The 23,756-nt window shown below is 43.6% G+C and overlaps 1 long non-coding RNA gene across 2 annotated transcripts in view; it reads left to right on the plus strand.

Annotated features, from left to right (window-relative positions):
* Positions 1–917: 917 nt before the first annotated feature.
* Positions 918–23,756, plus strand: part of LOC143653280 (uncharacterized) — a 108,406-nt gene continuing 85,567 nt past the window's right edge. Inside the window, exons 1-4 of one of the 2 annotated variants that reach the window (XR_013161217.1) lie at positions 918–1,030; positions 1,449–1,558; positions 8,223–8,417; positions 10,219–10,333. This is a non-coding gene — a long non-coding RNA (uncharacterized LOC143653280). Of the gene's footprint in view, positions 1,031–1,448; positions 1,559–8,222; positions 8,418–10,218; positions 10,334–23,756 lie in introns of those variants that run through there. The other variant, XR_013161218.1, reaches the window with a different exon arrangement.

The following is a 23,756-nucleotide window of genomic DNA, read 5'->3' on the forward strand; positions in this document are numbered from 1 at the left end:
CAATATCTTATCAATAAATTCACATTACCATCCATACTTGAACATCATAAAATCATAGGTCTTTAAAAATCTTCTGTAATTCAAGTTGCAGCAAGAAGATTGCTCTTGTCCCCAGCCAGTGAGGTTGCAGGCAAACCACAATGGGTGTGCTCTGTCCCCGTGTTTTCCTGGCCCAGGAGGGGAGTCCTGGAAATCAGAAAACAGTCAGAGCCTGGGGTGGGCAGGGTTAAGGACAAGGAAGTGCTGTCTCAAGACCAAAGAAGCAAGTGCAGCGGAGCCTTTGGGATGAAAGAAAGGGTCTGACAGAAAGAGAAGAGTATTTATTGAGTGCCTACTGTGTACCTAGCAAGACTCTTGACTGGTACTATCTACAAAAGTAACCTGTGCTAATCAAAATCCCCTACAAAACCGTTACCTCTGCCCTGCTATCCAGAAACATTTCTAGCTTAAGAAAGGAAAGAAATGTTGAAAAATGGTGTAAAGCCTTAGAGTTGTGGGCCTTTGTGCTATATACAAATTTGGTTTGCTCAGCCAATCTCTGCCCTGCTAGCACAGGGGTCAGTAAGCTTTTTCTATAAATGGCCAGAGAGGAAGTAGTTTATGCTTTGCAGGTGCTGTGGTTTCTGTCAAACAACTCAACTCTGCTGCTGTAGTGTGAACGCGTATCGGCAACACGTAAGCAGATGGGCTTGGAGGTATTTCAGTAAAATTTTATTATGGACACTGGAATTTGAATTTTGTATAGTTTCCATATATCAAAAATATATCTTTCTTTGGGTTTTTAAAAACCTTTAAAAATGTAAAAGCCGCTCTGAGCTCATGGGCCACACAAGAACAGGCAGTGAGATGGTTTTGGCCTACAGGCTGTGGATTGCCTACCGTGTCATAAAGAAAAGCTCTTGATTCTAAATTGAAGCTGGTTAGACATCATACCTGAGTGCTAATTAGCCTGTGGAGGAAAGAAAGTGCTTTAGAATAGGTCACCCTCATAACCCATGAGAAATGGATCCTTATCCATAAACCCAAATCTGTATGTATGCTTTCCGTGTCAGCTGACTTGTTTTCAGACAATTGAATAGATCAGATGGCAGGTTAATAGCTTGTTTTCCAAATTCTAATTCAGGCATATGTGCAAATGGGACTTTGAATATATTTGGGATTTTGATGCGATAGAAGGTTGAACTTGAATCTGTCAGCTGCTGAGACGCACATCTGAGCAATTACCTTGATTCTTAGCTCTGCTACTGAAGCAGGCATTCGCTAAAGGTAGGGGCCTGGGGTACATGTGAGAGCTGGTGATAAATTTTTAAATCACCATATGCACTTCATGTGCCATTTGCATTCAAGTTTATCTTTCTGTGCAGACACTAAGATGTCCCACCTGCCGCATCAATGAGGGGAACCAGTCTGAGTGGGGGTTTCGTTACTACCATTTTTTTTCCATTTAGGAAGCATCTGCCATCTCAATATCCTTAAAAACCAACAGATTTGAAGAGGCTGCAGACTGCACCATCCAGGAAACCATTATTCAAAGGAAACAAAAACTTAGCGAAAAGAGGTATGGAGGAATTGGGAGGAGGGAGAGAGAAGAGGGGGAAACAAGCAAGCCGTTGGAATTGTTTGGGCTTTTATGGCAGGGAAAAATCAAAGATTAAAAGCATTTTGATCTTCTGGGAAAACCTAATTGCCTGATACGTGAAAAGCAAGCTTGTGGATCACCGACCACACAAAATGCTTTGGTTTCCTACCTACCACCCAATCTTTCATTGAAGAACACAGCCTTCTCTTAAGTAAACATTTAAGACCTAATTGGGTCATGGGTGTGGTGTCACAGTAATTAACGCACAACTTGAAGTAAAAGAAATGTAAGCCTGAGCTCTACCAAATCAGAGAGGGGGCTGCGGGATCCAGTCCAGGAGACTCACACAGACCCGATTGTTCTTGGTGATGAGGAAGAAATAGCAGGAATATCTCCAGGATAGTGGTGTATTCTATGGCGATTAAAAAGAAAATCTCAACAATGGCCAACTAGTGATTAGGGCTTTATTGTTATGTTTCGATAAGAATAGATTGAAATGATCCCCAAAGCGCGAGTGCAGTGTGCTCACTGAGTCCATGTCCCAGGCTTTGGTTAAGTCTGGGATGCAGACACCAAGTTGAGCTAGTTTAAGCCTAACAGAGGAAGCCATTGGGAGGGTGCAGGTGTGTTTTACTGGCAGCCAAGAGCAGAAATGCAGGCAGGCCCCTGGAAGGCAATGGCTTGGGAACAGGAAAGCTTACCGTGTTTTCTGCACATCCCCTGCCTCTGTATGATGGCATGTTATTGCACATCTTTCTGTTCTCTGCAGAGCTACAGCCTCATTTTCCTCCATCTATCTGAAAGTTTTCTCCAGTGGTGTTCTGGTCAATGTCTAACGGCTCTTGGGATGAGGGGATGGAGAGGCCCTGGTTTGGAGTGCTTGCTGATTTCCATGGTGTAGATACTCCCCCTGTGGCTGATTTCAAGCTACCAAATCTAAGGCGGCCTTGGGGAAAGATGTGCGAGAGCATGCCATCATACAGTGTTTCCAGTAAATTCTCTCAAGAGCCTGGATGATAATAAAATGTAGTAAACTAATTATGAAGTGATACATTTTGAGTATTTATTACCCTAATTTTAATATGATTTATTTGATTGTGTTAATAACATTTCATTTTTAATTATGGCTTTATTAACAAGCAACTGGCAAAATTCCGCTCGCCCTTGTTAGCTGGCAGGAGATGATTGCAAAAACACCACTGGTTTTCTTGCCACTTTCTGTGAATGAGGAGGTGCACAGCTGCCCCCCCACCCCCAAGTTCTCCCATCCAGGGGGTCTCATTGGCAGCCTCAGGCCCAATTCTACATCCCTGGGAGAGGGAGTGTGGTGGGCTGAGACGGGGCCAGGTTTTCCTGTTTGGCCCCATCACGTGGTATAGACATGGCTTCTTGAAGACCCGGCTGGTGAGGGGAGGTGCTTTCAGAGAAGGAAGCATTGTTGTGAGCTGGGAAGACAAAGTGCCCGAAAAAGCTGCACCATTCCCATAATGCTGAATGGGATCATATATGCGAACACGCTTTAAAAACTGTGAAGCGTGGTACAAACATCTCATGGTATAATTATGAGGTTGCTGGAGAGGGACCAGGTCTTCTCAGGACCTGTCTGCAAATTGCTGTAATCACCCTCCTTGCTTTTTTATTCTCTGTCCTTCTCTGCCCTGCTCTAACTGCTATGTCCCTGTACCTGGGTCTCTGCCTTCAGGCTTCCATTTGGATTTGGCCAGATGAAGCACCAGCAGGAGACCGGAGGGAGGGAGGAGAGAAAGGTTGGCAAATTTCCTCTCTGCTTGCTCCCTGCTTTGGTGCCACCTCTTTGGCCATAGCCGTGTCCCCTGGACGCAGCTCCTGCTGGGCACCTCTCCTTCATAGGCCACAATTTCCTCCATCTGCCTCGTGTGCCCGGGGGGAGGCTATGGTCCTGGTGTCCCTGGTCTGTGGCTGCCTCGCCATCCCTCATGTTTTGTTTCTGTCCCAACTGCCAACAGGACTCCCTTCAGTAAGATTTCTGATTTCTGCCTCTTGTTCGGTATCTTCTCTGGATCCTGTGGCTTTGAGCCCTTCACCCAATTACCACCTCCTGGGCTGGGGAGATGATCCAGGAGAGGAAACGGTGTAAACTATGACTAGAGGCAGACACGAAGCAGCTGGACATATTTTTGGAAATGGCAAGAAATGCAATGTGTGTCCCCCTAGATGTGTGTGGGGAGTGGAGGGCAGGAGACTGTGAGGAGCCCTGAATGCCCCGCCCTAGGGCTCGGACCTGCCCTGAAGGCAGCAGGGAGCCATTGAAAGTCTTAGAGCAGGGAAATGACAGGGTCAGATAACACCAGATAGACCCTGCTGCCTTTTATCTGTCTCTCATTTGAAAAAGAAAATCCCACTTCCAGAAACTGAGCCAAATCTCTTTTTCCGGCATCCCCTGTTTGCCATTCTCGAGGCACCTGCTTGCCCTGAAAGTTAGGTGCTGGTAGTCATGCTTGTGGTGGGGGAGGGATGGGTGGTGGGGGGAGGGGCAGAGCCCCCCTCTTCTTTGAGGGCTGTCTCCTTTAAGCCACCCATTGCTCTCAGCTTTGCCCCCCACCCCCTGTAAAGTTTTAGGCAGAAAGGGCCTGGCCTCAGTGCAGACACTTTGGGGATGGAGAGTCTTAGGGCTCTGCCCCAGGCATTCTGAGACCCTGAAGTCTCAGGGTCTCAGAGACTGGCTTTGGAACCAGAGGCTGCTGAGCCTCCTGTGGGCCAGAGGGAAACAAAACTCTCCAGAGCTCTGTGTGTCCAGGAGCAGAGGCCTCTAATGGAATCTCTGGGTGCCAGCTTCTTTATCCACAAAGGATGGTGTCTAGGACCCCTCATGGACCTGACCTGGGCCAGGGTTTCTCCAGTTCTACTTCAGACATACCTGTTTCCTTGGAGCCCATGCTCCATGCCTGCCTTTGATTTCTGGAAGGGACAGGCATACCGAGTGTGTAGAAAGAATTTCCAGTAGCTTCTGCGCCACTGGAAAACATCGGAGGGTAGTGTTTGTTCAGGATTTAGTTGTTCCCAGACTCTTTACAGATATTTTTCTATATTATCTTCAGGACTCTGTGATCTGGGCAACAGTGTCCATGTTTTACAGATGAGGGAACCAAGGGCCAAAGAAGTTGAAGGACTCGCTGAAGGACACGGGGCTGGTGAACTGCAGAGCCGACGCTCACTCCCAAGCCCATCTTGCCCCAAAGGGCTCTTTCTCCCAACCACATTTCCTCTCTCACCTGAAGACATTGTGCAAAATGGGGCGCTCCTCCAGCAGTCATGAAGTTCCTGAGACTGTGGAGGGGTTGCAGCAGGTGGGACAGAGAAAAAGGGGTAAGAGAAGTTTAATACACGAATCAAGAGCAAAACCACATATTTTCTCACCAAAAGGCCAATCTGGCTGTGGCTGTCTCTCTTCTTTCTTCTAATCTCTGGGGGCAAGAGGCAGATACTAACCGCATTGTAATTTGGGGTTTTGTTGCAGATCATGCTGAGTTGATTGGTCTCTTTAGAGTATGGATGCTCATTTTTACCTTATTCATTGTTTGCCTTTTCTGCTGACTCCTGCGCTCAGGTATGGGACGCAGTTAATTCTTCCTGCAGTTGGTATAGAAGGTCGGCTAAGCAGAACTAATGCAACAAACTGTTTTTACTTTGAAGGTTATATTACATGTTTCCAAGCTCCTGCGGAAAGTGTTCTTCATGAATAAGATATTCTTGACAATCTCTAGGAATTTTAATTTTCCCTTTTCTGAATTTTCAGGCCAGCTTATTAAAGTAATACATGTGATTCCCCAGGAAGCATACCAAGCCAGACAGACAATGGATATAGACAAATTTTTTTGTATTCAAAAATGTTTCCTTCCCTGGGGCTGTGAGACACGGGTGTGCTTTTCATTTAACTGGTTCCTCTGATATGATTTGGTAGATCGTATCACATACAAGTACCATTAGTATATCATATATATATATATCATAACTACAAACCACTTTAGTAATAAAAAGATGTCCACTGTTTAAAAGAGATACAAGGAAGGGGCCGAGAATTCTGACTTTTGATCATTTCAAACCTGCATGCAATTGTTGCAGGTAATTTCCCAGATGGCAGAGGAAGCATGAACAAGAAATGTCCTTTTAAAAAGGATCCTTAAATTCCTGTTTTTTTAGAATGACAAAGTGAGACCTCTTCGTGCTGAATGCATGATACCGTTTAATACTTTAAATGGACAAGAGTGGTCAGAAAATTCATTTAGTTGCTTTGGAAAAAATGGTAATGACTCCAAAATGATGGTGTAAATTGGCTAATTGAAGGTCATTTAAATATAGTTCAGCTGAATGACCACATACTGTCTCCTAGCTGTTCAGCTTTTAAGATGTGCTGAAAGTACTTTTTGTTCTATTTTCTTTCTTTTTGTCCTTTTTGTAATTAAAAATAGTGACAGTTTCAACTGATGCTTCTTCAGAGGTTTTCTTATGTGAAAAAACACAAAATCTAGGAAAGAATAATATCTGATTTTTTAAAAAAGATGCTTTTAATTCCTGGCTTCTGAATCTTTTAACACAACTTTTAATTTTATTTGTCTTTTCAAAATAAACATCTTTTATTTATTTTAAAATTTATATTTATTCCTTTGGAAACAGTGAGCCTTGTGTCTACAAGACTGTGTTTTTCATTTTGCTTTGGCTGCTCTGAGTCAAAATAGTGGCCTGCTTCTAAAAATTTAATAGGACCATGTGTGCTGATCTGCATGTATGGATCTCAACTCTGGAATTCCCTTCATACCACCCACACTTGCCTGTCTTTTTTTTTTTGGTATGCTGTCTAGTGGGAATCACATTGCATTCTGTTTCCATATGACTGTTCTGCTATTGCAGCACCATTTGTTGAATATAGATAGATATATTTGGCAGTGCATGGGCTGGGAACCTTGCCTATCTTACTTGCTAAAATTTTGTTTATGGAATTCTATATGCCACCTACCCTCCTCTCAGATTGAAAAAAATAGGAGGAGGTATATGGAGTGTGATATTGAAAAATGACTTACTGAGAAAAGGGAGAAGGGCCCCTCAGTTCCTGAGAGGGTGTCTCTGCAGAGGTTGAGGTCTCCTACCTGGCAGCTCAGGCCACTCCCCCCCAGGGAGTCCCACAGGGCTGGACCTGGCAGTGCCCCGTGGGGAAGGCGTGGAAAGATAAAGCAGGGAAAGGGTAGCTGGGGATAAGGAGTCTGCAGGGAGTGCTTTCCGAGGAGACCCAGGATGCTCACATTGCAAAGGGCTCTCCTAGGTAACGGGAGGAAGCAATCCTGCCATTTGTGGATGAGGCTCTCCTAGGGTCCTCTTAGTGTCCCGCTGGAAGGCAAGTGAGACGACAGCCAGGAGGCCCAGGGGCAGAGTCTGCCCACTCTCCTGCGAGGGGGTCTGCCCACTTCCCCCTGCATGTATATGTACGTGCATGTGCGATTTAGAATAAGGCTCTCCCCCTCCCTCCCTTCCTCCTGCCTTCCCCCTCCTTCTTGCCCACCAGTTTTCCTCTTGAGAGAAGAGCTCCGCATCTGGAACCCCCAGGGACCATAGCCTTCGAGAAAGAATATTGCGGAATGGGCCCTGCCACCTTGCCAACCCGCTGGGCGCCCTCACCTGAGCGGAGGAAGGGAGGTGTCCTTTGACAATATCTAGTTTCCCTACAGGATTCATTTTCAAAATGGAATGAACCCACGATTGCTTCGGGAAGAAAAAGTGAAGAGCAGTTTTCTTTCCCCAAATCTGTTTAGTTAATACGATTCCTGAACAAACAAATCCATAAAACACAAGGACAATTTTTGTTCTGATTAAAGCCTAAAATCTATTCTCTTGCAAGCACACACCAAATGATCGTAGCTCTTTTTCCTCCCCGAGGGTGCTGCAGATGTGCAATCCAGGCCACCGGCTGTGCATTTCTAAAAAAAAAAAAAAAAAAAGAAAACAGTCTGTTGGCAGATTTCTTTTCAAATTGTGTGCTTAGGACAGCAGAAATTCCTGACGAGTCAAGTACAGGTGATTAAAGCTTGCAATGTAAATCAGTTAACATCTGTAATTTTCCTTGTTCTCCAATGTTATTAGTTATCTCAAGGGTAAAAATGGATGTTTTACTTAATTTTTAAAAATCTTACTAGGTACCCGTAGCTTAACTTAATGATTTGTATAAGTGATAGTAATTGCTGGGACTACAGTTGAGTATTATTAGCTATAAAATGAACATGGTTATATGTCCAACAGAGCTAGCAAGGGACAGAAATGCAGTTGTATCCAAGAGAAAATAATTACAGCAATAATCAGTGTAATTCATGATAATGGCTGAATTGAATTTCACACCATAGCTCCAAGCACTTACATTTAATGAATGTAGTTTGTGCTTGTTTACTAAAAAGGTTTTTAGCAGAAAATCGATAATGTAACTTCAGTGTTTCTAATTGCAAATGCAATTATTTTTTTTAAAGTAGTGGTTCAATAAGGATTTTGTAGAGCACATTGAGGTATGTGAGTGCTACAAATGCTGGTGCTTTAATTAGTCTACCTGTACATTAGTGCCAGGGTGCCTTAATATCTATTTATTACAACATATTGATTAAAATGGATTTGTATTCAATTTTAGGGCTGGCTAACGTAATGGACATTGAAACTTTTCTGGAAGCATTGGATGGGACTACAGCATATCCCTGGGTAATGAGGCTTTCTTCAGGAGGCGATTGCAGAAATCATCTTAAAAATCTGATCGTGGAACCAAGGAAGGGATGCCCAGGACATAGGCCAGTGGCGGATACACGTGGGGGCATCTGGAAAACAGGAGGTAGATTTATAAAGACATTGTGTTGTCTTGCTTACTTGGGTTAACTTTTGTTTGTATCTTTTCTGAGCCCAAGCTATGCCTGGGATGCTTATATTAGGGTTAGTGATCTCTGCAGGAAAACCCTTTTTTCAGACTTGTGAGCTTTGGGATCCAGAGCTAGTATAGCCTGAACCCCTCTGTTTTAGTTTGCTAACGCTGCTGGAATGCAACATGCCAGAAATGGGTTGGCTTTTATGAGGGGGATTTATTAAGTCCCCTTATAACTTAAGTAATAAGTTAAATTTATTAAGTTAATTTATTAGAAGTTTACAGTTCTAAGGCCATAAAAATGTCCCTACCAAGGCATCCAGAGAAAGATACTTGTCTCAAGAAAGGCCAATATCTGTCACATGAGAAGGCATGTGGCTGGTGTCTGCTTGTTCTTGTTCCCAGTTCCATTGCTTCCAGCTTCTGAATCCGGTGGCTTCCTCTCTAAAGGTCTGTGGGCCTTCCCTTAGCTGCTCCAGGGCAAAACTCTGGGTTTCATCTCTTAGCTTAGCATCTCCTGGGGTTGCAGATTTCTTCTCTTTGGGATCTGTGAGTCCTTACTTAGCACTCAGTCTACTTCTGTCTTGATCTTCAAACCTATCTGTCAGTACTCCGAGTACCTCCAAATATCTGGGCCTCTTTTGGCTCTGAAGAAACTGTAAAATGTTTCCCCTTTTAAAAGACTCCAGTAAACTAATCAAGACCCACCTTGAATGGGTGGAGTCACATCTCTGTTTAATCAAAAGATCACACTCACATTTGGGTGGGTCATAGCAGTAATCTAATAAAAAGACACACCTACATTGAGTGGATAATCTCCATGGAAACATCTAATCAAAGTTTCCACCCTAAACAATAGGTCTGGCCCGACAAGATTGGATCAGGACTGAAAGAAAATGGCTTTTCTGGGATATATAATGATTTTAGACTAGCACGCCCTCATTCTGAAGAAGCCAAGGGGAAGTGAATTTTCTCAGGGGATCTGGCCGCTGAGCTGACCAATGGCGTCTATTTACGTCCAGCCTCCACGGCTCATCCTGGGGTTCAGTGGATGAGCATTCTGAATGCATCCACTGAACATTCTGTGCTAAATTGGATCCTTTGCTCAAAACAAACCCTGACCCTCGACTTTGCCCTCGAGTGTGAGGTCATAGTCATTAGCACACTGCAGGCACCATCGTCACCATCCTCTACCTCTTCCTTGATGTCTTGTTCATGACAGGCACTTGGCTGCTTGGGAGGGCCTGGCTGAATGCTCTGGCAACTTTATTCCACTAGAGAGGGTGAAGATGGAGCACTCGGTAATCTGAAGATCCCCAGAGAGCCTAAATCCTAACTGTATTCACAGGACAGGGATTATCACTTTGCATTGATAATATACTAGTGCCGACATCTCAAAACTAAATTAATTTTAAACTTGACCTTTTTTGGGGGGTTGTGTATTACAAATTTATAACCAACATCGATATGATATTAAAATCCAAAAGGTTTAAGTCATGACACTATATTGCAATATTGCATTTTTTTTTTTACATGGGCAGGCACAGTATTGTATTATTAAAAGCAAGCATCCCCCCTCCAAACCTGAGCTCCATCAGGGTCTTCTATAACAATTTCATTAAAAGGGAGCCTCTGGCCCCATGGATCATTCCTTCCTCTGGGTTCTGATGGCACTTCCTGTGCACCACACACTGTGCCAGGTGTACCATGTGGATTGTCTCCTCTGTTTATACCAATTCTTTGAGGCAGGTGATATTTTTACTCTATTTTCCAGATGAGGACACCGAGGCTCAATGAGGTTAAGACAATGGCCCAAATTCAGACAGCTGGAAAATAAATGGACATCCTGGAGTTCCTGGATGCTTTCCCGCATAACCTCCGGCTCCCCATTGCCTTTATGTTCAACATTGGCTCTACTTGCTATTATTAGACTAAGTCTTTATGTTTATATATATATGGGCAGGCACTGGGAAACAAACCCGGGTCTCTGGCATGGCAGGCAAGAACTCTGCCACTGAGCCACCATTGCCCACCCTATATGTATTTTTCATCTCTGGGCTAAACACTAGATTTCTGCCTGTCTCTCCCTTCCATTTCCCTGTCTCTGGTACCTATACAGTACCATGCTCACAGACCGTTACATGTTGGGGAAGTGAAAGATTTCCAGACCTAGGTGAACCTCAGATGATTGTGTCTCTCTTTACACAAACAGCACAGCACCGTCTTGCTGGAGCCTGGGGCTGAGGCATGGGGCTCGAAGTGCATGCACAGGTCTGTTTTTAGGGTGCCAAGATCCCCTTGGTGCATGCACGATAGTGTCCCATGTGCATCTTACGTGTGCCCAGGGCTCTCCCCAGAGAACAAGTGCGATAGAGAACCACGTGCAAAGCAAGCATGTTTTCAAGGCAGGTTGATGGGGTAGGAAGAAGGGCTCAAGTCCCAACTGGCTACACATCACCTGTGTGACCTCTGGGGAGCTACTTCACTACCTGAGCCTCGATTTCCATACCTGTGAAGTGGAGCCAATGACCCTGCCCTGCCTCCATCCAGGGGCTGCCCATGGGCTCACCTGCATTTGGAAACCTGAATGTGCTCAAGATGGTAAGGAATCCATCTAATTAAGGAGGATAAACAAAACCACCAGACAATAGGGTTTCTGGTTCTCCAATTCAGTCCAGACTGTAGGAAAACAGTCCATTAGGTAGCCCACATCTTTTGCTAACCCTAATGAGAAAATGGTCCAAGCCTTTGATTGTTAGAGTCATTAATCTATAGATCAATAAGCTAATGCCCATTCAAGCTTCCTCCATCCCCTTTGGCACACAGGGTATAGAAAATATGGCTCCTTGGAGCCAACCAGGAGCTGCTGCCTGGCAGGATGATCTCCAATGCCAGGCTGGAAAAGACAGACACATTAGCTGTTGCCCACCAGATGTATAGAAAATAGTAGCTGGTAAGTAGCTATTACGTAATGATCTTATCCAAAGAAAATGTGGGCTCCAATTAAGATGATTTCACCAGGAAAACATTAAGGTATACAAAGAGTTCTTAATAAATAGAAATAAATAGTGCAGGGTTTGCGCCATGGTTATTTCCGATGGTTGTCTGCCCCCGCCGCTGCTGTGCTGCCGCATTTTCCGAGGGGCTCAGCACGGCATTTTGTTCTACAAAAACAACTAGCTCCTTTCCAGCCAATGATTACTTGTAATTATGCTTTCCCCTGCTATTATTCTAATAGACCTGTCATGCTGCTCAGAGGACTCTGGCGTTTGGAATATACGCAGCTTTTATGGATGGACTGCTGGAACACTTAATATAGCTCTATTTTTGAATTATCAAGTTCTATCCTTTTGAAGTCTGTGTTAGTGGAACTCCTCTTTATGAGATGTGCTGTGCTTAAAGGTTTGCTATTGATGAAGAGGCCCAACAGAGCCTTTATCGTAAGTACGGCAACATTCTCCCTGCGAGATAAATAGCCGTGCTAAAAGGTATGGTGTGTACCCAGGCTGCAAATTACTCGCCAAGTACCTCATAACAGTATACTTCAAAAATACCTTTATGCTTCTTGTTTGTTCTCTTTTCCATAGAGATGAATGACATTTCTTAAAACAGAGAGGGGTGGAAGGATATTGGTCATCGTTGGCCACCCACGTTAATTGGGTTTGAGAAACGTGGGTTCTGGCGCAGGCCATCTGAGTAGACTCATCGATGGTGCTTACATCGGCGGGGCTTGCTGTTTCGAGAATTTGCTTTTCTTTAAGTTTCTCTTAACTGAAAGCTTGGACTTGGCTGGGCTCAAGCACTTTTTGGAGTGGAGAAAAGGTGTGTGAAAAAGAGCATAAGCCAGACAGGGATGCCCATTCTGGAGAATCTGGAAAACAGTGTTTGGGGGAGAGCAGGGGTCTGCGGTCATGAGCCTTGGGTGGTGGCATTTGGGCAGTGGCGATCTGTGGCCTGCAGGCCGGGTAGGCGACACTGAGAGAACTCGGGAGGGGTGGTCTGATGCGGATGATCAGGGGTCTGATTATCTGGGCAATTTGGCCACCACGGGCTTGGGTCAGAGCTTCCTTTGGCAGCTCACCCAGCTGGTTTCTTTGTGGACCCAGAGGTATAGGCGCTTGAGACTTGAAGTAGCTGGACAGTTTGGGCACATTTTTGGCTCTGGCCACCATGGCATGGAAAGATACAGCATGGGAATTTGGGGGAACAGGTGGTCTGGCTCCCTCACATTGTACAGAATGTGCTTGAGAAGCTGCAAGCATCTGGAAAGCATCCCAGGAGCAGACCAACCTCCTTGGCAGCTGACCGTGAAAACGCAGAGGCAGGACCACTAAGAGCTTTTGACCACGCAGCAAGAATTTGCATCAATTCCCTAAATAAGGCCGGCTGTGGCTCCAGAGTGTTTGCTCGGAGTTTTTCACTTGAAACCTCATGCATCAGAACTTGTCTGCACACTTCCTGTCTAATTCATCTTCACTCATATATTGTACTATGTCGGACAGCCTTCCCTGGAAGCTTGTCTATTTACTAGCCGGTGTGACAGATGACGGCGACTTTGAGTCATGTTAGATGGCGTTGTGTGGCTCCAGTGCCAGAAGCATTCTAAGCGCCAGTGTTGCATATTTATTGATCTCCATATTCCCAATAATCTGATGCCCGTCACATTTGACAATCTCAGGTGGAGAGGTCAGCTAGCTGGGGCTAATGAAGCTGTTTCCAAGATGGATGTTTTTCCCACAACATTACCCTTGCAAAAGCTGTCAGTGGGACATTTCGCTGTTGGGCCAGGAATTTGAGTGCCCTTTCTTTATTTATCTTTTAAAAAAATAGTTAATGTTAACATGAAACAAAACCCAGAGGTATTACACTTGAGTATTTATGCACGGTAGAAAACATGGACACACTGGCATCTTTTCAAATGAAAATCTTAGGAACAGGCATGGGGCTTGTGGCAAAGTCCTCAGCAACTGGAGACTGACTTAGCTGTGTGAAATGTTTGACGAATCAGCCCAAGGTGATGTGAAGGATCACACGGGAAACAGCTGCAGTCTGGAGGATTAAACCGGCAAACAGACAGGCTTGCTGCCATCGGGGGGGGGCGTGTGGTGCTTTCCTGACTGTTTTCAAGTTTCCATTCCGGCGACAGCAGCCAGCACAAAATGCACTTGGGTTTAGATCAAGCATTACAAAGAGGGAGGAAAAGAGAAAAAGAATATGAAGCAGTGTTTGCACAGATGATCTGATTTAATGAAACGCACATGAGTTTATGGTACTGGAAATGCATGGGTTGCAGTAATTGAAAATGTTTATTGACAGGTTTTCCAGACTGAATTCAGAGCCCCTCTGGACCTTGCAAAGGGGCATCTAGAGACCTTCCCGTTGTTGGTCCTGAGGGTTACCATGTTGGTCAGAGATCCTGATGGTTCCTTTCATGAATCCATCTCAGTTTGATTGCAGCTGGATCTTTAGTCAGCCAAAAATTCTTTGGGCAGTTGCATATCTACCCACAGTGGTAGGACCACTGTGGATTTTGGGTTCTTTAATAAAAGCTTAGTAAAATCTTTAGTTTGCAATGCAGTATTTTACAAAGATAGGTATATAACGAGCTTCTTCATGGCTGCATTCCTCACCCAACTCCACTCCAGAGCAGACACAAGCAAGGACACATAATGGACTTAATAACACTTGATTACTGGCTCATCCAGAACTCTCAACCATGAATTCATTTACCCAGTGCTAGCACTTAGGCACATTAATTCACCATATTGCTTACCATCAACAAAATTGACTTGGTTATCTTGTGGAGTTGAAGGAAAGATACAAGGGAGAAGATGATGAACTACTATGCCTTTCTTCCTTAGTGGGCCTCTGTACCTCTTTCCATCATGTCCTTTTCCAGGTTTTGCCTTTTGCACTGTGTTGAATGAAGAGGTAGAAAAGGATCGACTGATCCGAAGCAGTGAGGTTCAGTGCTGGGAAGATGGCTATGTTCTTTTAAGGTGAAAAACTTGTTTCTCCTGCACCTCTTTTCCTCCACTCCCACGGGGTATAGATACCAGCAAGAGAGCAGCAAGAAAGCAGGTCCTTCCTTCTATGAATACCTGAAAGTAATGAGGGAAACAAAGTCAGATGATGGCAAAAGTGAGCGCCAAGTAAGGCAGAACGTAGAGCATGCTGCCTACAATTTAAGAGACAAAATTCCCATTAAAGAAAAATGCCATCAAAAAGTAATATGTGAGAGATGCAAGTTAAAGCTACCCTGGATAGCTTTAATTTAGACATGAGCAAATTACACGGGTAGGAGTTGCTATAGTAACCAGTAGACAATATGGTGTTTATGTTGCTATTGAGATATCTTGTACTTTACCAGAATAAGAAAAAAATAAAAAGAATTTCAGGAGCACCGCACAAAGGGAATGCGTCTCATAAATATTTTACTTCTCCCATTTTAGTGTTTACTTATAATGAAACGGATGATCTACAATTCTATATAGCCCGTGGATTGGTTTGTTGTTGTTATTGATGTTTTCCTAAATGAGATGTCCTTTTAAAAGCCGAGTCATGGTGGCATGTCTGAAGGCAGACTGGCTGCCGTCTGGCTGCCGGGAGAAGAATTCTGTGGTCCAATCTGGCATGCCATAAGGTGCAGGCTGAAATCGGTCTGCTGAATTTGGACCTGAAGTCTGAGAACAGGACAGATTCTGTGAGAGGTTAGGATTTGTTGTGCTTATGGGATATTTGGTGGTTGATACAATTTTGGTCCTTTCTGGAGATACTTAAGACGTTTCAAAGAGGACTTATGATGAAATGAGGTTGTGTTTAATAGAAGACCACACAGTGGAGAGGAAGTGGAGGAGAAATCCCAACCTCCCCTGGGAGTTTGGCAGTCAGACCCTGATAACTCAGGTCCCAATTTGGGTTGGGGGAGCCTGGCAAGTAATTCCATTGCAATTTACCCAGGAACTCATGGCTGTGCCTTTTTACAGCTACAGATTACCGATTCCAAGTGTGGTTTGGGGAAACTCTGGATGCTTCCAGTGCTTTCAGCTTCTTAAAAGCAAAGTTTAGGGTGGGCCACGGTGGCTCAGCAGGTACGAATGCTTGCCTGCCAAGCCTGAGGACCCAGGTTCGATTCCCGGTTCCTGCCTGTGTAAAAAAAAGCAAAGTTGAAGTGTATTAATTTTATTTAAAAACATGTATCAATCTGGACATTTTTTTTCTTTTGGGATAGAATAGGGGATTCTTAAGAAAGGGAAGTACCGAGGTAGGATTGTACTGGCTCCAAATGATGGGAGCCAGGACTCAAAACATAACCTGAATTCACTGATTCTACATCGTCTCTGGACTTCACCCTCTTCTTAGCACAAATTCATACGCAATCTTCTCTCCGTGAAGCAATGTGGGATAGGGGAGCCTTGGAACCAGAAAACTCGAGTCTAGTTCCAATTCTGGCATTTCCTGGGATTATGGCTTCGAAGTACCTATTAATGTTTCTCATTTGTAAAATGCTCCTAATGATACCCGCCCGATTAGGTGGGACTGCATAGAGCAGCGTGCTGGAAATCCCAGGCCCAGGGGCTGGGCTGCAAGTGCTGGCTCTTTATCTGCACTCCTACGCTGGTGAGCCCTGCACGTAGGAGAGTCATTGGATTTCTCTGGCATCAGCATTCTTATCTGCAAAATGGTCTCATTGACCTTGAAGCCCTCAGAGGTCCTGCTGCATCGTGTGCTGGGATAATAGGGCATAATAGGTTTCCCTTAAGACTTCCAGAGTCTCCGTGGTCAACTTTTTCCTAAGTTGGGGTGATCAAATGGAAAGCTGGTTTGAAACAAAAGATATTTATATTACAGGCATAGCTTCTGGAGCTGGAAGGAACAGCAGAAACCATTAATTTGAGCACTTTGCCTTTAGGCTGACAACCTGTTTTAATTCCTATTTCATAAATGGAGCAATTGCATTTTCCAGAGTTTAAGTGAAGGAATGCAAGGCCTCAAAACCCTCAGTATTTTGGTAGCCTCTACCCAGTATACTTTATACACACTGAGAGTTCTTGAGAGGAGAGTAGTTCAAAGGAAAAATATTGAAAGGCTGTGGCCGGTGAATCTTTATTACTGTCAAAGCAAACACCGCATCACAGGTGGAACAGATAGGAGGGAAAAACCGCCTGCGCAGGGTGGGGAGGGGAGGGAGAGGTGTTGAGTCATTTGAAGAGCAGGATTTGGTCACCCGATTTATAATTCCAATCTGTTTTCGAAGCCCTCAGCTCCTGAGCTACTTCAGCGCCTCACCCCGCACCATTGCCTCCAGATTGCAAAACTCATTAGACTGTGAAGTAAGGTGAGCGAGAATCAATTTTTTGTCTAGCCCCAGAAATTCTTTGGAATAATATGGCAAAATAGTTATCTCGTCTGCTGAAACTGGCTTGTAAGTAGCAGAATTTCTGCAGGTATTTATGGGATTTCCGTCTGGCTCTCTGTAGTGAGGTGCCTACACCGTGGACTGGAAAATGTATAGGGAGCCAAGTGCATTTCTTTTTACAAAGGGTAATTATTACAGTCTCTCCTCCCAGAAATGAGCCTTTTGTTTTATGTTTCCATTGAGAGCTTGGGAAATATTAAGGTATTTTACTGCCTTAATGCTCTGAATTGTTTGCCCCTCCATATTGCAATCTAAAACTCGTTAACAGTTGAACAATTTAATCAGAATGAATCAAGTTGTGAAATGAATACAAGGGCAGTTCACATACCCATGAAGCATGATGGAAACTTTTTGGAACAGCTTAATAAACCTTAGAAGGCAGCAAGAAATAAATGACTAGCCTGGGCCAAATCAGGGTAAGCAGTGCCGGCAGCTGTGGACCTGGTAATTGTTCTTCCTTACTCAGCACCCTGGCCAAGTTTGGTCTTAATTCATGGGATGGGTCAATGACTCTTGGGAATCAAGTTGCCCGTCGCTCTGCAAAATTTTTCTCTTGATAACAGGCATGATCAGGAAAGCCAAGTGGGAGTAGGAACATTAAGCTTGACTTGAATTTCTTGAGTGTTCTGCCATTAAAATCGGCTGCCAAGATGCAGGGAGATTCCAAACTACAGTTTTGGGGAAGACCTCGATTTCTGAAGAGTAACTTTTTCATTATGTCTAAAAATATCATTTATTTCAGTATTCTCTCTGCAGAGGCAGCTGAAGTACACTCGGCTGGGGGTGGGTGCTAGTGTCATTCCAAAGTTTGGATTTTACCAATGTGCTGACTTGAAGCTGTCATGCAGCCCAGAAAATGCCATGTTATTTGAATCCACTCCTGTGGGTGCAGACCTATTGTGGGTGGTTGTTTCAACTGAGATGTGACCCAGCCCATTCAAGATGGGTCTTAATCCTTTACTGGGGTCCTTTATGAGAGGATAAAAGAGAGAAACACCTCAGAGAAAGCAGAGATGAAAGCCACTGGAGACAATGACCTGCAGGAACCGAAAAAGTCACTGAAGCCAGAACCTGAAAGCAACGAAACCCGGGAAAGAAGGACAAGCAGTCCTGGCCATGTGCCTTCCCATTGGACAGAAGGTGTCCCAAATGCCAGGAGGCTTGCTTCAGAGAAGCTATCCTTTTGTGGATGCCTTAATTTGGACATTTTTCATGGCCTTAGAATGGTAACTTGTAACTTAATAAATCCCCATTGCTGAAATCCTATCTATTTCTGGTATATTGCATTTTGGCAGCTTTAGCAAACCAAAACAACCCACATTAAATATTCCAAATTGTCTGGCAGAGTCAGCTGTGTTATATTTAAATTTATAGCGGCAATATGTTTATTTACACACACACACACACACACACACACACACACACACACACACACACACACATATATATATACACAAAGCAAAATTTACCATTTTTAGTATTCGGTGATGATTATATTTACAATGTTGTGCTACTATCTCTACCATCCATTACTACAACTGTTTAATCACCCCAAATATAATTAAGCAATCATATCCCATCCCCCTCTCCTCCCAGCCCTGGTAACCTCTGATCTACTTTCTGTCTAGAAATTTGCTTATTCTAGATATTTCCGTACAAGTGGAATCATTCAATATTTGTCCTTTTGTGTCTGGCTTCTTTCATTTAATGCTTTCAGTTTCATTTGTATTGTAGAATGCATCATACTTTGCCCTTTTTATGGCTGAATAATATTCCATTGTATGAATATACTACATTTTGTTTTCCTATCCATCGATTGAGGGACATGGGTTGTTTCCATCTTTTGGCAATTGTGAAGAATGCTACTATGAATGGTGTATGTATTATACATTTTAATTTGAGGCCACTAGTAAGCATCAACTCACCTTGGATTGTTTTATACTTTCCTGTGTACTGATCGTCCTGCATCCTTGGAACCCACTCAGTCCCAGGCAAACTCGGATGGTTGACCACCCTAGAAGTCCCTTGCCCCCAGATATTTTCTGGCCTCGGGGCCTAAAATTAGTATCCCTCCCAATACAAGAATTTTGTTTACAACTTCTTAAGCAGATGGTCATCCAGAATCATTTATTTTGTTGCCCATAATTTTTATCCCGTCTTCTTCTGAGGAGCATCTATTTGAGATGTATGTCCAGTAACTGGGATTTCCCCCATCTCTGTGTGGTCAGTGAAACCTTGTAAAATGATAATATATTATCTACAGTTTTAATATTTTAAATTCAGATCCCAACCTTTGACCCATCCCCTTTTTATTTTGGTAATTTGTACCTTTCCTGTCCTGCATGGGTTAGGGGACCAGATGGAGACATTCCTACAATCTTCACACTTTGGTTTATTTATTTATTTATTTGCATGCTGTATGGTGGGGATCACATTTCATTCTTTTCCACGTGAATGTCCTATTATCGCAGCACCATTTGCTGAATTTCTTTGCTTGTTTTTTGGAGTGCATGGGCTAGGAATTGAATCCAGTCCTCCCACATGGCGGGCAAGGATTCTACTCCTGAGCCACCCATACACCCCCACCACTTTGATTTTGAAAGTGATATATGTTATTTCTATTTTTTAGGGGCTGCCCTTAACATTTTAACATGCATACTTATGTTGACAAATAATGTAATTTCCCAGTATCTTTTTTCTCCTACTAAACAATATGAGGCTATTGGGACATTGATCTCACTTTGATTTTTATTCTCAGTGTTAATTTTGTTTCCCGTATGTTTATTGGTTTCTTTGCTCACAGTTGCTTCTAGTCTCTGACTCTTTCCTTCCTGCTCACTTCCTCCTAAGTGAATGACTGATGTTAGCGTTTCATTCTGCCAGTGGTCAACTTTTTCAGGTTTTGTTTGTCCTGATTGTGAGGAATCCAGGCTGGGGGCACACACCTTCCTGCACTGCCAGCCCAAGGAGAGAAAAGGCAACCACTAAATGATCCTTCTGGCCTCATTCCGAAGTTCAAACCCCAAACACACTACAAAAGACACTGTAGGAGAGAGGCCTCTGGGAGGAATAGATCATGGAGAGAAAAGAAACCAGGATTATCCCTAATGGGATAATTAGGAAAATCCTTTAGTCAATACTGTTTAATTTCCTTTCAGATTCCTAGTTGCCCTACTAACAACGTAATCAGTGCCTTCTGATAATTTGTAAAAGAACCCAGAATTGACCTTTCCCCTTTCAATGGGGTGGGTCTTTGGTTTTCTCTTCTATAACCCCAAATACGTCTAAATATTGGCTGTGGTTTTGTGGCAAAAATCACTCCATATTGGAATTAGCCCAAATGGCAGAAAATGGAATACGAGGCTGAGGTTTGCGATGGTACAAGATTAGCTCAGCTGAACCTCCTATGCTAATGAGATGTGCTGCTCACAGATGATTCCTTTTATAAATGCAGAATGGGCTTGGGGTTGCCTGGTGCTGCCTCGCTCCCCTTAAGACTTGCCAGTGTATGCCCTGATAGGTATGGAATTTTAAAACCTGACTTTTGAAGAAATGTGGGAAATCATCTTTAGCCTAGAGAACTCTGATTTCTCCTTATTTTACAATATTCTAAAGGAACAGGCCAAAAGGAAAACTATTTAGTTTTCAAAACAGAGACTGATCCCATTCCTTCCTTGTTAAAAACCCTTTGGTGACTTCCCTGAAGGATCAAGTCCAAGGCTCCTAGCCTGGCATTTAGGGCCCTTGCCATCTTCCACACCTTCACCGCAGCCTGGGTGCCCCATGGTCTGTCATTCCTCTGAGTCCTTGCTTGTAGCTCTGCCCTGGCCTGTGACATGGTTCTCATCAATCCACGCAATTAACCCTTCCTTGACATGGGGGTCTGCCCTAGGAGCAAAGACAGCTATGCCAGGCTCCTGGTCCGCTGGCTTTGGGATTTACTCTGTGATAGCTCTTTGGCTTTACCTCCCCTCTTGCATAGACTCACTCAACTTTTCCAGTTTGACGGGGTCCTGGACTGCCTTTTGTGCCAGCCCCTGCCCCATGGTATCCTGTGGTATCGACTTGTTTTTCTGGTCCTCTGCTGGGATTGGACCTTTCTTCCCTTTTTTGCCTGACAAATTTCCACCTATCTTCAAGACTCACTTCCTTTTTCCCAGAGCATCTTCTCCATACTTCTTATTTACGTTTGAGCACTTGCAACATTGAATGGTAAGCATTCTACCACTCTAGCCCAGTGCATATGTTTAGGGAGACATAAATAAGGAATACCTTGTCTTGTATGTTGGATGAAATGTCAGACTCAAAAAGACAAATATTATCATGCCTCACTCATTTGGACTAACTTTAATATACAAACTCGGAGAGTTTGAAGTCAAGAACATGGGTTATCAGGTTGGGGCCTATTGTCAGGGTTCCTAGGTTGTGGGCTCTCACAGTAGTCACGTACATTTAGGAGTTATAACTGATATTTCTATGTTCTGAGACACTGAGCTATTTGTATATAACCTGGTCAGTTCTTGAAACTTCGGGTATTTACGTCACACCTGAGACTCAGAGTTAGAGCTCTGAAGCTATGAAAGTCAGCAGTACCACATTCAGTAACTGTTTAAAAAGTTGAAAAAGTGATCAGACTTCATTTAGAGATAGGAATGAAGCTGATTCAGATAGAATTAAGGCAAATCAGAATACTGGGTGAAGGATAATAAGACCCATATTTTCAGTCCTCAACCTCTGTGTGAGACCAAAGGGAGGATGTTTATTTGGTGCAAAATGTATAGTTTGAGTAGCACATTATCTAATTTAACTTGTATGGTCAGTTTACTTGAATACCATAACTACACGGAATCTGGAATAGGGTGTGAGATCTTGTTGGTTTGTACAGGTTAGTGTCATGCGCCAATATATCTTGGAGTAATTTGGCCAGGGAATAAAAAGTATTTGCAAAGTCCCCTTGGGGGACTGGGGAGAAAAGAGAAAATGTTAAACTTCCCCATCTGTGGAACTCCTGGCATTCTCACAAGCAGTGGGGACAAACAATTCAATAGACTGAGCCCTCAATCTTGGGGCTTGCTTCTATGAAGCTTATTCCTGCAAAGAAGAAGCTAAGCCTACTGGGAATTATGCCTAAGAATCACACCTAGAGAACCTCTTTTGTTGCTCAGATGTGGCCTCTCTCTTTAAGCCAACTCAGCAGTGAACTCACTGCTCTCCCCCCTACGTAGGACATGACTCCCAGGGGTGTAAATCTCCCTGACAATGTGGGACAGAACTCCTGGGATGAGCCAGGACCTGACATCATGGGAATGAAAAAGCCTTCTTGACCAAAAGGAGGAAGAGAGAAATAAGACAAGGTAAAGTCTCAGTGGCTGATGGATTTCAAACAGAGTCGAGAGGTTATCCTGGAAGTTATTCTTATGCGTTATATAGATATTCCTTTTTAGTTTATGCTGTACAGGAGTGGCTAGAGGAAAGTGTCTGAAACTGAAGCTGTTAGCCTTGATATTTGAAGCAGACTGTATAACTATATAGCTTTTACAATGTGACTGTGTAATTGTGAAAACTTTGTGTCTGATGCTCTAGGGTATGGACAGATGAGTTAAAAAAATAAGGATAATAAATAAATAGATGATAGGGGGAGATAAAGGGTAAAAATTGGGTAGATTGAAATACTGTGGGCCAATGAGAGGGAGGGGTCAGGGGTATGGGATATTTGAGTTCTTTTTCTTTTTCTGGAGTGATGCAAATGTTTTAAAAATGATCATGGTGAAGAATACACAACTACATTGTAATGATATTGTGATTGTATGATATGGTGGGACTGTACATGTGTGGATATTTCTCAATAAAAATGTTAAAAAAAAAGAAATACCTTGTCTTGCTTGGTAAGAGGAGATTAATTTACATGAGGAATGAATGAAAGACTATATTCCAATGTCAGGGTGTTTTCAGTTTTGTTTAAGGAAGGTAGACCAGAGGATTTGGTGGGGCCCACTCGGCTGGGTGAGGAAATGGGGCAGATGTTACCCTGATACCAGCCAGTTTGTTGCCCTCACTCTGGCCTGCTCTGCCAAGAAGGCTGTGCTCATTTCCTAAACTGAATGTACTCTGAGGGCAGAGATGGGACCTCGATACTCCACAAGGGGCACTGCTATCAGAGAAGCAGTGTATGAACTAATGAATGGATCCATGAAAGTATGTGAAGGGGTCAGGGAAAACCTATTACCACAATGATCAAAATAATTTACTGGCACTCTGAAAGGGATGCCAAGGGCCTGATGTGAATGCGATGGGCAATACCACAGGCAAAGGAAAGTGGTTGACCTGAGCTATGTTGAGCCAAAGAGACAACTGTAGGTATGGAGTGAGGGGCCTGGGTTTTAGTTCTGGCTTTGTTACATAGTGACCTTGAGTCATCTGTGTAGCCACCCACCCATTTGTCTATCCATCCATCTGTCTACTCAACCATCTATCCATTTATTTTAGTTTGTTAAATGCTGCTGGAATGCAATATACAAGGAATGGAAAGTCTCTTAAAAAGGGGATTTATTAAGTTACAAGTTTACAGTTCTAAGGCAATAAAAGTGTCCAAACTAAGGCATCCAGAGAAAGAGATCTTGATTTAAGAAGGCTGATGTCTGTCACATGGGAAGGCACGTGGCAGGTGTCTGCTGGTCCTTGTTCCCAGTTCTGTTGCTTCCAGCTTCTGATACCATGAGCTCCTCAGGGACACACTCTGGGTTCTGACTTGCTTAGAATCTCATAGTGTGATGTCTGCTGGACTCGGCATCTCCAAACGTTCTTGTCTAGGCATCTGCTCTCTCTGTCAGCACTTCAAGCACCTCCAAATATCTGCATCTCTGTCAATTCTGACAGAGATGTTTCCTCTTTTA

The sequence above is a fragment of the Tamandua tetradactyla genome, chromosome 13 (genome assembly GCF_023851605.1).
Source record: "Tamandua tetradactyla isolate mTamTet1 chromosome 13, mTamTet1.pri, whole genome shotgun sequence".
In the NCBI taxonomy this organism is placed as follows: Eukaryota; Metazoa; Chordata; class Mammalia; order Pilosa; family Myrmecophagidae; genus Tamandua; species Tamandua tetradactyla.